This window comes from Carcharodon carcharias, chromosome 16, assembly GCF_017639515.1.
Source record: "Carcharodon carcharias isolate sCarCar2 chromosome 16, sCarCar2.pri, whole genome shotgun sequence".
In the NCBI taxonomy this organism is placed as follows: Eukaryota; Metazoa; Chordata; class Chondrichthyes; order Lamniformes; family Lamnidae; genus Carcharodon; species Carcharodon carcharias.
This window is the reverse complement of record NC_054482.1, coordinates 58,284,369-58,300,612: the sequence shown is the minus strand read 5'-3', so window position 1 is coordinate 58,300,612 and position 16,244 is coordinate 58,284,369.

Here is a 16,244-nt window from a genome sequence, read left to right as displayed (position 1 = left end):
TTTGCTTTTCTTCTATTTTCTCCCTCTTTATCAAGTTCTAGTCACCCTTAGCTTGTTTCTAAAACTCTCCCAATTCTCTGGTTTACTACACTTCTTACAATAATATAAGCCTATGCTTTTAATCCCTATCCCTAACCTCTTTAGTTAGATACAAATGGATCATTTTCCAATGGAGGTTTTGCTTCTCAATAGAATATAGAATTTTTTTCATTCATTTACGGGATATGGACGTTGCTCGGTATGCCAGCATAAGTGCCCACCCCTAATTGCCCTTGATGAAATGGTGTTGAGCTGCCTTCTTGAACCGCTGTGGTGTAGGTACACCGATAGGGCTGTTAGGGAGGAAGCTCCAGGATTTTGACCCAGAGACAGTGAAAGAACAGTGATATATTTCCAAGTCAGGATGGTGAGTGGCTTGAAGGGGATCTTCCAGGTGATGGTGTTTCCATGTATCTGGTGCCCTTGACCTTTTAGCAGTTGTGGTCTTGGAAGGTACTGTCTAAGGGGCCTTGGTGAACTCCTGCAGTGCATCTTGTAGATGTACACACTGCTGCTACTGTTCATCAGTGGTGGAGGGAGTGAACGTTTGTGGAAGGGGTGCCAATCAATGAAATTTTTCTTTAAATATTTGCCATCTTTAAATATGTACCATCATACCTTTTAATCTATTTTCTCAATCTACCTTAGCCATCTCACCCCCTCATGCCTATGTAATTGGCTTTATTTAAGTTTAATGATCTCATTTCAGACTTAAGCACTTCCCTCTCAAATTCAATTTGAAATTCTATCATATTAAAATTCTTCTGCCCATAGGATGCATTACTATGAGATTACTAATTAAACCTGTCTCACTACACAAGACAAGGCTTCAAATAGCATCTTCCTTGGTTAGTTCCAAGAATTATTGTTCTAAGGAACTGTCTTGAATGTATTTCATGAACTTGCCCTCCAGATTACTTTTGACAATTTGATTTGTCTAATCTAAATAAAGATTAAGGTCACCCACGATTATCACATTACCTATGTTACAAGCTCCTTTTTATTTTTTTTACTCTTTCATGGGATGTGAGCTTCACTGGTTAGGCCAGCATTTATTGCCCATCCCTAATTGCCCTTGAGAAGGTGGCAGTGAGCCACCTTCTTGAATCGCAGCAGTCCATCTGGTGTAGGTATACCCACAGCACAGTTAGGAAGAATTCCATGTTTTGACCCAACGACAGTGAAGAAATGATGATTTAGCTCCAAGTCACGATTGTGAGAAAACTGTTTTGGAAAATTTGAAGGACATTGAATTTTGGACATTCCTCCTCTTGTGTTATTTTTAAAAGTTTGCAAGATAAATTTGGGGCTGTGAATATGCCATTCTTCAAGAAACCATGGATCACAATGGATGTCCAGTGGGAACACCTGGAAAGGGAAGAGATGCTTTGTATACCTAAGTTAACAAAGATTCCTTCAACTGTGCACTTCTGGACAGTGGTTGTACTTCTATGGTGTGTGGCATGGAATGGCTTGACTGCTAGCTGGAGTCTCTCAATGAGGCAGACCGACCGAAGTTCAAGGACTATGAAAGTTCTACCTGCTTCAGCTTCAGAGATGACAATACATTAACATCCTCCGAGCAGGTGGTCCTCCCATGTAAGATAGCAGGGATCAATCTGTTTATCAGTACTGATGTGGTTTCTATTATTAAGTCGATCTGCGATGAAGAAGGCTCAGATGATGCTAGATATGAAGGATGATAGAGCAGTCATGTTTAGAAAAAATGTGGATCTACATTTGACTCGGTCAGGCCATTACTGCTTGCCACTAAGGAAGCCAGAGATTTTTCATCAAAAAGTTCATGAAGTTTTTTTAACTGCTGAAAATAAGAATTTGGTGGACAAAAAGAAGATAATTTGGAAATTACATAGACAGTTTGCACATCTGGTGCCACAGAAACTGAAGACTCTACTTCGAGATGCGGGAGTGGTTGATAAAGGATACAATCACCTTATTGAACAAATCACTGCTCCGTGTGAAATTTGTCTTAAATATCGCAAGACATCACCGCGACCTGTTGTGAGCTTGCCACTACCCAGGGAGTTTAACAATGGACTTGAAAGTTTGGGACAAGGACAGGGGCATTTTTTTACTAAACTTCATAGATATGGCAAGCAGATTTAGCCTATCCACTGTAATACATAGTAAAGACAAAAGGACCATTGTCGATAAGGTCAGGGAGAAATGGGTAGGATTAGGAACACCAATGGAATAGGATTAGGGACACCAATGAAGTTCCTCACAGGTAATGGTGGGGAATTCGCCAATGAAGAATTTCAAGATATGTGCGAAAATTTAAACATCATAGTTATGCACACTGCAGCTGAGAGCCTGTTTAGGAATGGTCTTTGTGAAAGAAACCATACAGTAATAGATGACATGTTACATATAATATTGGCTGATCAACCAGGTTGTAAACTGCAAACGGCAACAGCATGGGCAGTGCACACAAAGAATTCTCTGCAAATGGTTGAGGGGTACAATCCATACCAGTTGGTGTGGGGTGGTGGTACAGTCCTTTGGATGCTCCCCCTGCTCTAGAAGGGACTGGCATTAACTCCACCTTTTCTGCTCATCTGAACGCTTTGCATGCAGGCAGAAAATCTTTCCTTAAAGCTGAGGTTTCAGAGAAAATTCGGCCCTACAGCACCACATAAGACCCCAGCCAGCTTAAAGGAATGTTAGAGAGAAGAGAGATCTCTAAGATACAATGGGTTGATACAAGTCACCAACTATCAGACTATTTTACGAAAAGAAGTGCCTGCTTTAAGAAATTATTAAATGTATTGGGAGAGGGGTGTGTTATGTTATGATGAAATGGAAAAAACTTTTTTGTTTTATAATTAATTGTTTATATACATATATTTGGTAAAGGAAATACGGGATCTATAGATGTGGAAATACGTGACATTATTTCCTTCTGTTTGTTTCAAGAAGAATGTTCTTTAATTTTCTTTCAAAGTTTTAAGCTTTAATTTAAAAAGAAAAGAGGGGAATCTGTATAAATAATCACACTGCATTGCAATCACCTTGTTAAAGACAATTGCTAGTTAAACAGGTGATGGGCATTGATTAACCATCTAAACAGATGTAGCTGGAACAGTGTGTGGAAGCTATTTGGAAGTCAGTAGTACTGAAGAGCTATCTTGAAAATAAATCAGCTTGAACCAAAAGACCAGCCTGGACTAATTCTTCTACTACAACCTCTTATTGTGAGTAACAATAAATGTCAGTGAGTTCAGCTTTAAATGCCATATTGTTGTTGAATCACTAGCCTCACATATGGCTGCAAGTCCTTCCTCCCATGGTGGAGAGACAGTGCTCTCCACTATTGGAGTGGCTATGATTGAAGCTGTAGCTAATTGCAGAGCTGAAAACACAGAAGATGGTATGCTCATAGCTAATCCTCCTTCTTATATCCTGCTTCCCCTGATTGCATATCTCTTCTGATTGGCAAAATACACATGGTGTAAGGATGCATCTCTTGCTTCCCTCCCTTTGCCTCACCACAATCTTACCTTGATGTTGACCTTTCTCAAGACCTATAATGATGACAGAGAAGAGGTGGAAATGGAAGCAGAGACTGATTATGAAGAAACACCATCCCCAATCTCATACTCTCAGCCACCAGCTCAGAAGCTGGCACTGTGCATACCTTGGGGGTTAGTGTAGAGTCAGGATTGGAATGTGGTGAGTCACTGGGCATGAATAGGCTGCTACCAGGGCAGGGGCAAAGTGCAGATGCCAGCTCACTAGAAGGTGAGGTTGCACATTGAGTTCTGCTGTAATGAACTCAGCTGAGAACTTTGATGGGACAGGCTGCAGAAAAAGATAATGGATGTGCACATTGAACTGCCTTGTGTTTTAGTAGGCCTGGCAGAACACCAGTGTGCCATATCAAGGACCATGAAGGAGGCCAGCACTGATGTCGCACAGGTCTTTGTGCAGAGCTTGGAGCCCATTCTTTCCAGTGTGGAAGTGGTGGTCAAGTCCATTAGAACACTTGTGGATGCAACTTTAATGCAGCATCTGATGGTTAATATTTCAGCTTCCATTGTGGCACGGACAAAAGCCATGCAATGTTTCACTGCTTCACTGGAAGCTGAGACTGAAATCATGCAAGCTCAGCTTGCTGTCATACTACCTAGATTGCTGCAATAATCCTCTGGATAGCAATACTCGAGGGCTTGCATGTTCTCACAGAAGCCCAGCAATCTGTGCTTCAGCAGATTATAGGATTGCTGCGGTGCTGCTCCAAAGTAGTGAGACTGGTTCTGTGGAGAATGAACATGCTGCCTTCTCTCAGGATGGCAGCATTCACTGCCACTGTACCAGTGCCCTGGCTGTTGGCTGCCAGCCAATGAGCCCAGAGTGCTGCTGCCCATGCTGAGGTGGTGCTATCTGAAGCCAAGCTGGCCAATCAGAGGTTGTCAGCTCTTGTGGTCAGCAGCACCACTGTGGAGGCTATGGGTGCTGCTGGTGTTGCAGGGTATTGGTTTGGTAGGTCTGAAGAAGTTTTCATAATCATATGTAGGTTAACTGTAAGTCTTTGTTTGCTCTTAGGACTATTTACAAATATACAGTAAAGAGTACAAGCTAGGAGCTGTCTCCATGTTTGCTGGCACACACAGCTCTGCCCAACACTTGACTGACTCCCAGGTGCAGGTCATGTGTTCTCTTACATCATTTGTAGGTGGTACTGTACTCAGTCACACATTAACCCTATATGTGCCAGACCCTCATACTACAGCTGGAGGGACAGGCACTGGAGTCCTAGGATCATGGAGTGACCGAGGCCATAGCTAAGTAATGTGGTGGGCGCTCATGGGGAGAGGAATGCAAAGGACTCCACATCAAGGGCAGTGAGTTGGTTCTCAGCAGGGCTGCCTTCCTGATGTCCAGTCCCTCAATCAGGCACTGAATGCCTTTGATCAAGAGATCACCCCCCACCCAGGGCCAGGAGGTGACAAGCTGGCCATATGTTTTAGCTGCTGTGCACACCACATGGTGACAGGCCTGCCTGCAGCTGGCTTAATACCAGTCCAGCAGGATGAGGTCCTTAAGTGGTCATTAATTGGCACTTAGGAGCCTCAATTGATGGTGGGATGGGAAGGTCGACCATGGGCCTTCCTCCCCAGAACTTGATTCTGGTGGAGTTGGAAAGACAGCAGGGTCCCGGTATGCCACTATCCCACCTAATTAAATGCCCTTCCCACTGCCAAGATCACCACCAGAGAGAGCAGAAGATTCCACCCTGTAACTCTGTTTCTCTCCATGGATGTGGCCTGGCCTGCTGAGTATTTCCAGCATTTTCTGTTTTTATTTTGGAAAGGGCTTCTTCCTTCTTCCGACTCCTCTTCCCTCTCCTCAGCTGCTTGCTGCATTCCTGGTGTCCTCATATGATCATGGGCTCGTGCAGGATGCAGCAGATGTGCTCTGTGTGTATTGCAGGGCTCCTCCTGAGTGGTCTAGTCAATAGAAGCTTTGTTAAAGCACTCCAATAGTCTGCCAGATGACATTTCATGTGGCAGCATAGCTTTTATTGTATGCATGCTGTGCACGTATGCATGGATTGTGCACCGGAGTGATGAGCCAGATGGCCAGTGGATAGTACTTACTGTCTAGTAGCCACCCTCAGATTTCTTGTGGTGGTTCAAATGCTGATGGTACAGTGGACTATCATAGAATAAAGGCATCATGACTGCTGCCAGGACTTTTGCCATGGACTTTATGATCCTCTGAGCATGGTCGCACACCAACTTGGCTTGAGGGAGTGGAAACCTTTGTGGTCCATGTCAGAATTTACATGTGGTGCCTGCAAAATGACAGGTGTGCAGTCAATGGCAGCCTGCACCATGGGCAAGTCCAGTCTCTGAGTGAAGCCACATTCTTTCTCCACCTGCTTCTCTCTGGGGACAGAGAATGAAACATATTCCAATGTCCTTGCTTACAGAGCTTCAGTGTCTTCCCTTGTATAACAGTGGATGGCGAACTGCAAGATTCTAGAAAAATATTGCCTGTTCCAGCCTGAAATGAGGACGTGCGAAAAAAATTCATAGCCACAGTCACTTTCACAACCAATGGCAATGCCATCCTCCCCCTGCTCTGAGGCTGCATGTTTGCATGCAACAGGTGACAGATTTTAGCCAGCACCTCCAAACAGAGGTATCTGAAACATTGTTCCGCTGAGGTTAAGATTGGAGAATTGCTCCCTGGGTGTTTATGGCCTCCTGTTGAGAGCTCTTCTCCCCTCCTTCTCCTTTCTCTTCAAGCAGTGTGTTCTCTGTCACAACAAAAACAGAATTACCTGGAAAAACTCAGCAGGTCTGGCAGCATCGGCGGAGAAGAAAAGAGTTGACGTTTCGAGTCCTCATGACCCTTCGACAGAACTTGAGTTCGAGTTCAAGAAAGAGTTGAAATGTAAGCTGGTTTAAGGTGTGTGTGTGTGTGGGGGTGGGGGGAGAGGGGGGAGAGAGAGAGAGAGATAGAAGTAGAGGGGGGTGGTGTGGTTGTAGGGACAAACAAGCAGTGATAGAAGCAGACCATCAAAAGATGTCAACAACAATAGAACAAAAGAACACATAGGTGTTAAAGTTGGTGATATTATCTAAACGAATGTGCTAATTAAGAATGGATGGTAGGGCACTCAAGGTATAGCTCTAGTGGGGGTGGGGAGAGCATAAAATATTTTAAAATACTTAAAAATAATGGAAATAGGTGGGAAAAGAAAAATCTATATAATTTATTGGGGAAAAAAAAAGGAAGGGGGAAACAGAAAGAGGGTGGGGATGGGGGAGGGAGCTCAGGACCTAAAGTTGTTGAATTCAATATTCAGTCCGGAAGGCTGTAAAGTGCCTAGTCGGAACATGAGGTGTTGTTCCTCCAGTTTGTGTTGGGCTTCACTGGAACAATGCAGCAAGCCAAGGGCAGACATGTGGGCAAGAGAGCAGGGTGGAGTGTTAAAATGGCAAGCGACAGGGAGGTTTGGGTTATTCTTGCAGACAGACCGCAGGTGTTCTGCAAAGCGGTCGCCCAGTTTGCGTTTGGTCTCTCCAATGTAGAGACCACATTGGGAGCAACGAATGCAGTAGACTAAGTTGGGGGAAATGCAAGTGAAATGTTGCTTCACTTGAAAGGAGTGTTTGGGCCCTTGGACGATGAGGAGAGAGGAAGTGAAGGGGCAGGTGTTGCATCTTTTGCGTGGGCATTGGGTGGTGCCATAGGAGGGGGTTGAGGAGTAGGGGGTGATGGAGGAGTGGACCATAAACCAGCTTATATTTCAACTCTTTCTTGAACTCGAACTCAAGTTCTGTCGAAGGGTCATGAGGACTCGAAACTTCAACTTTTTTCTTCTCCGCCGATGCTGCCAGACCTGCTGAGTTTTTCCAGGTAATTCTGTTTTTGTTTTGGATTTCCAGCATCCGCAGTTTTTTTGTTTTTATATCATTGTGTTCTGTGTTGTCTCTGCCCATTCGCCTTGTCATGCTGCAGGCTCGGGGATGGAAACTATTGTGTGCATCACTAGGAAGGAGAAAGTGGTCTGAACAGAACCCTTGAATTGAGAACCATACCATTCTCTGTAAGCTTCACCAACTTTAAATAGCAGTACACATCTCCAGACATTTCTATAAACTCAGCAACAGCCAGTAGCAATTAATCAGCAATCAATCTGAGTGGTTAATGATCCCTTTAAATAGCACTGGTGGCAATTCCTGCAGCTATGAAAGGTTAAGAGGCAGTGTTAGCAGGTCAAAAAAATAGCACTGCTACAGTCAAATCAGTGTTACATGTTGACAAAATCAGACAAAAATTAGTAAAACTGGAAAATGATTGGAACCAGTAAAACTTGTCTGAACAGGTTCTGTATACCTGAAAATGGATCTCCAGTAGAACTGGCACCAGTAGTACTAGTTTTTGACTATTTTGAACTGGCATGAACTGATTTCTCTTCCTGGTAATCTACTCTGTTTTACTTCTGGTACATGCTTCCTGTTCCTGCCCTAACATCCTAACCAAAATGGCATCTGCTGCAGCCTGAATTAGAAATGTGCACAGGATGTGGATGGCATTTTGGATGCAAAGTGACACCCCATAGTACCAAACCTACAAGTGCTAGGCATCCAAATTTTTAGAACTTTTCTTAAAAACAATACTTCCTTTAAAGAACCAGTGGCAGAAAAGTCAATGGGCTGGATTTTGTGGGGTACCACAGTCCTGGCCTCCAGCTTAAAAAGTCAGTGGAGATCCCTAAGGCTTTCCTAAAATGACTTAATGCTGGGAGCCAGCAGGGAGCAGTAGCCTTTGTTGGGACTACAGGCAGTCCCGCCACAGAGGATCCCAGGTAAGTTTGAGATTGGGGGTCTCAGCGAGATGGGTCATGGGAATGGAGGACTGAGTTCAAGAGGCCAGGGGGAGAATTAAAGGGGGATGACCTGGGTGTTTACTTCCAATGGACACAGGGGGCCTGCAGAGAAGGTTTACTCCCTGCCTTCGATCAGTGGAGTAGTGCCAAATTTTGAGGTGCAGGAGCTCTAAGAATATATGTTGGCCGTATCATTTCTAAACCTACTATTACGTCATTTTCCTATGTATTAATCATTTGAGTCCCCAAACATCAGTAAAACTATGGCCGGAGTTTTCCGACCCTGTTGGCATCCGGGGTCAGGGCAAGGGGGATCAATATGGCGAAAAGGCCAAAAATTGGTTTCACGCCAATGTGAAAGCACAGTGGGATCATCCTTTAGTGTGCACCATGGCAGAATGCCAATCCTGCTGGTGGCCTGTGTTAACCCACTTTGCACCCCACTGATTGGATGCAAAGTAAGGCCTGACTGGAATCGTGCCCCCACACCAGATTTTCATTTTGCCAGAGGGAAAACATGCCAGCCCAGAACACATCTGGACAAGTCCAATGTGCAGAAGTTGGGACTTGCTGTTAGGGTCTTGCTCAGAATGTGGACATCCAAGGAGCAGAAGATTCTGGAGCCTGAGAGCTACTGGGCCCTGGAGGACCACATGCATCGCATGCTGGTTGGATTCTCATGGACATGGCTCTGCCGCAAAGCAACTCACAGAAGGTGGGAGGTCTCCATTGATGCCTTGGGTCTGCTTTGGAGCATCACAATCTTAGCCATGAGCTGCTACAGATGATTGGTGAGAGGGGAAGAGGAAAGTATACTGGAGGGGTGGGAGGTGAAGGTCTAGGTTTGGCTGGGAGAGGAAGGTGTACCAGAGAGGGGGTGGTGAGGTTGGGAGGGGGGCATGAAGGTGTCAGGGAGGGTGATGTTGGGGGTGGGGGTCAAAGGCATTGGGGAGTGAGGTTGGGAGGGGGGGCAGTCAAGGTGAATTTGCAAGGGAGGGTTTTGTGGAGTCGATGACTAAGGGTGGGTGCAGTACGACAGAATGGTGAATATGAGAGGGTGCAGAGTGAGCCAAAAGGCTGGGAAGCTGAGGGTGCAATAGAAGGGACAGCGAGGGTGGCTGGTGGGGACTTGGACGCAGACACTGACCCTGGGGGTGGGAAGGAGGAAGTTGGGAAGTCAATGTGGATGGGGGTGGGATTCCCAGGAAGGTAGGGAACATGCATGTTCACCTGGACATCCTGTAAAGAAAAGGGTTCAGGGTGGTAGGTGATGATGCGGAAGGGGAAGCTGATGCCAGGGGTTAATGGTAATGGCGGAGAGGACATGGGTGACTGGGGGAAGGGAAAGCATGGGGAAGTTTTGAGAGAATTGATGACGACCATGTTTTTCACATCAATAGTGAGCAGAGCCTCGTGTTGGACAAACATAGTTGCTGCATGGGAGTGCGATCAGTGGGTGGGCGGAGATGCAGGTCGGCTCAGATGGACAACTGAAAGAGAACCCCAGCAAGTGGCATTAAAAATGTTCGGGACTTTGAGATGAGTGTGATGGAGTGTGTGTGGGAGAATGCTTGCACAAGCTTCAAAAGGCCCTGTCCTACACACATTTCTCCCTCCAGAATCATTCATGGGGGGGGGTGGCAGAGGTGATTCAGGGGACGGACTTGTGAAGCCTGTAAATGAAGCTGAAAGACAACATTATACATCGTTCAGTAAGAGTGAATATATTTTCAGATTATAAAGTGACAAGATGTGTTCACCCATGCAACCACTTGAGATCAAAATTTATTCGCTTTTCTAGGCCTACCACTTCTCTAAAATGCTGCCCTGACATCCACAGCAGGCGTGGAGACAACCTATGCAATGGTTGGCCCTGTTGCCTCTGATGCCTTTGGCGTCCTCTGGAGTACCGAGGCCTTGAGGGCTTTCTTTGGCTGTCCTCCTGTGGGCCAGCTGCTCCTTCTGCAATGACAGAGGACAAAGTTGAGAGGGGGGGTCACAGGCAAAGGGGACCTGGAGGTAGAGGACAGCCTCTGAGATTCCTGACGGATGACCCAGTGTGTCCAGCTCCAGCTTCTCCTCCCTTTGGGTGCCCGAGGGCTCCGGCCTGACTCTTTGAGGGGAATGAGTACCTTTTTGAGGGACATCAAGGTGCCCTGTTTCCCCCTCATGTTGCCACTGCAGGAACTACCATGGTGGATGCATGGCAACCATAATGGAGTGCAGGTCTACATACATCCCCACATTCTGCTGGATCAGGGTCTCCATGGCATCCACCACCCTTCCCATGGAGCCCTCTATATGTGCACATGTGGGCACCACTTCATCAGAGAGCAGGCGGATACACTCCTTTGATTCATGTGTCACTCTGTTAAGGGCTGCCAACAGCTCCGCATGATGTTCCCCTGCCTTCTGCTGGCTTTCCAGGATGAGCTGAAAGGCCAAATCCAGAGGCTTGTCATCTGCCTCAGACCTCACAGGTGCCTCTTCCACAACAGTCCTTCGAGTGCCGGGGAGCTTGGCCGAATCTACCTCCTCCTGCTGCAGAAATGTGTCCTTGCGGTGACTGCCAGATTGTGAACCTGAGCCTGCTCTAGATCTAGGGCCCACTGAGGTGTGTCTGTGCTGGTGGAGGGTGTATATAAGCTCTGTGATGGATCTTCCTGGCTGCTTATTTCCATCTGTCCAATGGAGGAGGAGTCCTCTTGGCTAGAGGTGAGGACCTGGATGGAGCTGAGCAACTGGCTGGTTGAGGGCTTCGGTCAATTGGCAGAGCTCCCTGTGAACCAAAGTAGAGATAATTAGTGCATGGCAGCAGAGTTAAAAATAGGAGAGAGAGCACTTACAGCTAAGTTGAGAGAGGGATGATGGGGTACAAGATCCTCCCATGGGTGTTTGCTGTCAACCTCACTGTCGTGGCAGGCACGGTCCATATCCTTCCAGTCAGCATGATGGCACTCTCCTCAAAGTGAGTGAGGGGCCTAAAGTGGGCCACTCTTCTGCCCCCCCCCCCTCCCCAAATGGTCTGGGGCCTCTCCCGACTATGAGCCAGCTTCTGTGTGAAAACAGATGGAGAGTGTGTGAGCAGGACACTGTATGGAATGTTTGTGTGATGAGCGGAACCATGAATGGAATGAGGACATGAGCTCCAGAGGATGTGAGCCTGAGGAAACTGAGTGTTTCTGTGAGAGTTAGTGGTGTTGTCCCTTGAGGATGTGTGATGGGTTTGTGAGATGAGAATGATGAGGTGGTTGACTTACCCTGGCAGAATGAATGAGAGCATTCATCCTCTTCCTGCACTGGATGTCTGACCTTCTCGGTGCTCCGGTACTGCTGACCATTGCTGCCACCACTTCCCAGGCTGGATTGGTGACTCTGGAAGATCTTCTGCAGCCAGAGCAGGGGTAGAGGACATCGCACCAGCCTTCCACTGTGCCCAACAGGTGTCCCAGAGAGGGGTCAATAAATTTGGGGGCTGCTGTCTTTTTTGCTTTCAGGTGCCATCTGTAACCTAGAGCAGTCCTGGTCTGAAGATGTGAAGTAGGCCGCGCTTTGGTGTGCTTTAAATATGGCGCCCAGAATAAGGAAGTGCTGAGGTCACAGCATAGCGGGCAAATCTGAGCGATCTAGCATGTTTCCCGTGAATGCATTATTAATGAGGCGGGACTCGCCGGGAATGGGACGATATGGAGCAAAAGCTCCGTTGCCTTTGCAGCCGGAGGATAAAACATCCATTTTCCTGCCCGCTACCACACTGAGTGCAAATCTGGGAAGATTCTGCCCTTTGTATTAATAATAACAATGACTTCAGAACCATGTTTTTTTTTTCATTCTTTGTTACAATTTTTGTTCATGTGGCTTATCCAGTTTGGGACCCTTTATAACTATTTTGCACTGACCAATTGTAAATTGGAATTGTGAAAAGCAGACAGTGCTGGCAATTTTTGCAGATTCCTACTTATCAGTTTAATGATCTAAGCAAATTCAAAGGAATGGCTCAGTGGCTCACCATTAAATAAACGGCCCAGTAGTCTGAAAAATAATTAACTACTGGGGATTGCTCATCTGTAGTATAAAGTATGTTTAACAGGACAAGTTGATTACAAAAGTCTTCCACTTCAAGTTTTTACTGTGTGCTTTTCCATCTTTAAAAAAAATTGTCAATACTTATCAGAAAATTAGAGGAAACATTTTAGTGTATCTGTGATTTGGTTTATTGGAAAGTTGACATTTATGGAACCAAATAATGATTCCTACTCCCCCTCCACCCCAACAACCCTCCAACCTCCTCCCCCAACCTGCCAGCAGAAGCACAGCAATGAGTGAAATCAACCTGACAGACCAGCTTCAAAAAATTTGAGAACTCTGTTTTAAACACCGAGCTCGGGCTCCCCCTAACTCCCAAGCTTCGGTGTTTGGAACCATCTACATCCACTTCACCTGGGCTCTGTTCGGAGGTGCTGGAGCAGTGCTCCGGTAGCACTACACCACTGTTTTCGATGCCAGACACCAGCCCCCGCAGTCAAGGCTGTTAGGCATCCTGCGTGGTTTGGGCCTACCCTGCCAGAGGTAAAATACCAATAATTGCCACTTAAGGGTCTCAATAGGCCCAAGGGCAGGTGGTTTACCTGACGCTCCCCCACCCCCTGTAAAATTTAAGGCAGGTCTGGGGCAAGCAGGTAGACTGTGGGAAGGCCACCCACTGAATTTTATGTGCATCCTGCCTTCAAACTCAGTGGTGGAAAAGCTAAAATCCAGCCCAATATATCCCCCTCACAACCAATCACAAAATAAAGCTGTTGCTTGCCAAATCATAAAGCAGATATAATGACATTGTCATCGCCTCAATGAAGAGAGAGATTCCTTACTGCTTACTTCTGCAGCTTTTTTCAGATGACTTTGATAACTTCTCTCTGCGTCTGGCTTGGTAAAACAAGTTCCTACACTTCCCCTCTGTATATTTCAAGAAATGAATTCAATTAACATGCCTTGCAGTCATTGTTGTGGAACAAATAATCATTTCTTTGATCTTTCATCTCAGAAATTTTGACACATTTCAAGATAGTAGAAACCAATGGGAGATGGGGTTGTTTTGTCCTCCACTGGAGGTTTTGAGTGCCTGTTGGGTAAATCTGGCTGGTTAGCAGTTGCCATTGTCTTAACTGTTGATTAAAATCCAGCACTTTGCATTTTTAATGTCTTCATTTTAAGAGTCCCGTTCTGAAGTGGACCTTAACACCCCCGGTGTGAAATTCCATGCAACACGTCAGAGCAGGTCTGCTCTGTCTAGGAATTTTCCAGAAAAGTGGTTGACTTACATACCAGATAGCAGGTGACTGGTGGTAGCCATCTTTGATCAGTGTCCTTGCTGGTATTTTTTCTAAAAAATGTTATCTTTAAACAGTTCATAATATTTTTGGTTAGCTGGTGAAGTTATAGGTAGATTTCACTCAGCCACAATTTCCTGTCATCATGATAAGGGATACACTTGCATTGGAAGCATTTCAGAGAATTAGATTGATTTTTCGGATGAAAAGATTGTCTTATGAGGAAAGGTTGAGCAGGTTGGACATATACTCATTTAAGTTTAGAATAATGAGAGGTGATCATATTGAAACATGTAAGATGTGAGAGGGCTTGGCAGGGTAGGTGTTGAGAGGATGTTTCCCCTTATGGGGGAATCTAGAATGAGAGGAAGCTGTTTCAGTATAAGGAGCCTCCCATTTAAGATGGAGAGAAGGAGGAATCTCTTCTTTCAGGGGGTTGTTGCTTTCTGGGACAGAGAATACCAAAGATTAAGTGGAGTCTGGTTTATTGAATATATTCAAGGCCGAGTGAGAGATTTTTGATCTACAAGGGAATCAAGACTTTTATGGGGCAGACAGGAAAGTGGATCTGAGGCCATGATCTGATCAGCTAAGATCTTATTGATTGGCAAAGCAGGCTCAAGGGGCCTGCCTGCTTCTATTTATGTTCTTATGTAATCACTTCATAACTGAGCAACAAAAGTAAATATTTTTCATACAGCTAGAGGATTTTAGTATTTTTTTTATTCATTCATTCTTAGGATGTGGGCTTTACTGGCTGGGGCAGCATTTATTGCCCATCCCTAGTTGCCCTTGAGAAGGTGGTGGTGAGCTGCCTTCTTGAACCGTGGCAGTCCATATGGTGTAGGTGCACCCACAGTGCTGTTAGGATGGGAATTCCAGAATTTTGACCCAGTAACAGTGAAGGAACGGCGATATTTTTCCGAGTCAGAATGGTGAATCATTTGGAGGGGAACTTCCAAGCAGTGGTTTTCCTATCTATCTGCAGCCTTTGTCCTTCGAGATGGTAGTGGTGGTGGGTTTGGAAGGTACTGTCGAAGGAGCCTTGTTGAATTCCTGCAGTGCATCTTGTTGATGGTACACACTGCTGCTACTGTGTGTCGGTGGTGGAGGGAGTGAATGTTTGTGGATGGGGTGCCAATTAAGCAGGCTGCTTTGTCCTGGATGGTGTTAAGCTTTGAGTGTTGTAGGAGCTGCACTCATCCAGGCAAGTAGGGAGTATTTCATCACACTCATGACTTGTGCCTTGTAGATGATGGACAGGCTTTGGGGGGTCAGGAGGTGAGTAACTCATTGCAGGATTCCTAGCCTCTGACCTGCTCTTGTAGCCTCAATATTTATATGGCTAGTCCAGTTCAGTTTCTGGTCAATGGTATTCAGTGATGGTAAAGGAATGTCAAGGGGTGATGGCTAGTCCAGTTCAGTTCCTGGTCAGTGGTAATTTCCCAGGATGTTGATAGTGGGGGATTCGGTGATGGTAAAGGAATGTCAAGGGGTGATGGTTAGACTCCCTTTTGGAGATGGTCATTGCCTGGTGCTTGTATGGCGCAAATGTTTCTTGCCACTTGTCAGCCCAAAGCTGGATATTGTCCAGTTCTTGCTGCATTTGGACATGGACTGCTTCAGTATCTGAGGAGTTGAAAATGGTGCTGAACATTGTGTGATCATTAGCGAACATCCCCACTTCTTCTGATCTTATGATGGAAGGAAGGTCACTGATGAAGCAGCTGAAGACGGTTAGGCTGAGGACACTACCCTGAGGAACTCCTGCAGTGATGTCCTGGAGCTGAAATGACTGACCTCCAACAAACACAACCATCTTCCTTTGTGCTAGGTGTGACTCCAACCAGTGGAAAGTTTTCCCCCTGATTCCTATTGACTCCAATTTTGCCAGAGCTTCTTGATGCCACATTCGGTCAATGTGGCCTTAATGTCAAGGGCAGTCACTCTCACATCGCCTTGGGATTTCAGCTCTTTTGTCCATGTTTGAACCAAGGCTGTAATGAGGTCAGGAGCTGAGTGGCCCTGGTGAAACCCAAACTGGGCATCAGTGATCAGGTTTTTGCTAAGCAAGTGCTGCTTGATAGCACTGTTGATGACCTCTTCCGTTACTTTACTGATGATTGAGAGTAGACTGTTGGGGGGAGGGGGGGGGAGTGTTGTAATTGGCTGGGTTGGATTTGTCCTGCTTTTTGTGTACAGGTCATATCTGGACAATTTTCCACATTGCCAGTAGATGCCAGTGTTGTAGCTGTACTGGAACAACTTGGCTAGGGGCGTGGTAAGTTCTGGAGCACAAGTCTTCAGTGCTATTGCCAGGATATTGTCAGGGCCCATACCCTTAGCACTATCCAGTGTCTTCAGCCATTTCTTGATATCACACGGAGTGAATTGAAGTGGCTGAAAACTGCATCTGTGATGCTGGGGACTTCTGGAGAAGGCCAAGATGGATCATCCACTCGGCACTTCTGGCTGAAGATCATTGCAAATGCTTCAACTTTACCTTTTGCACT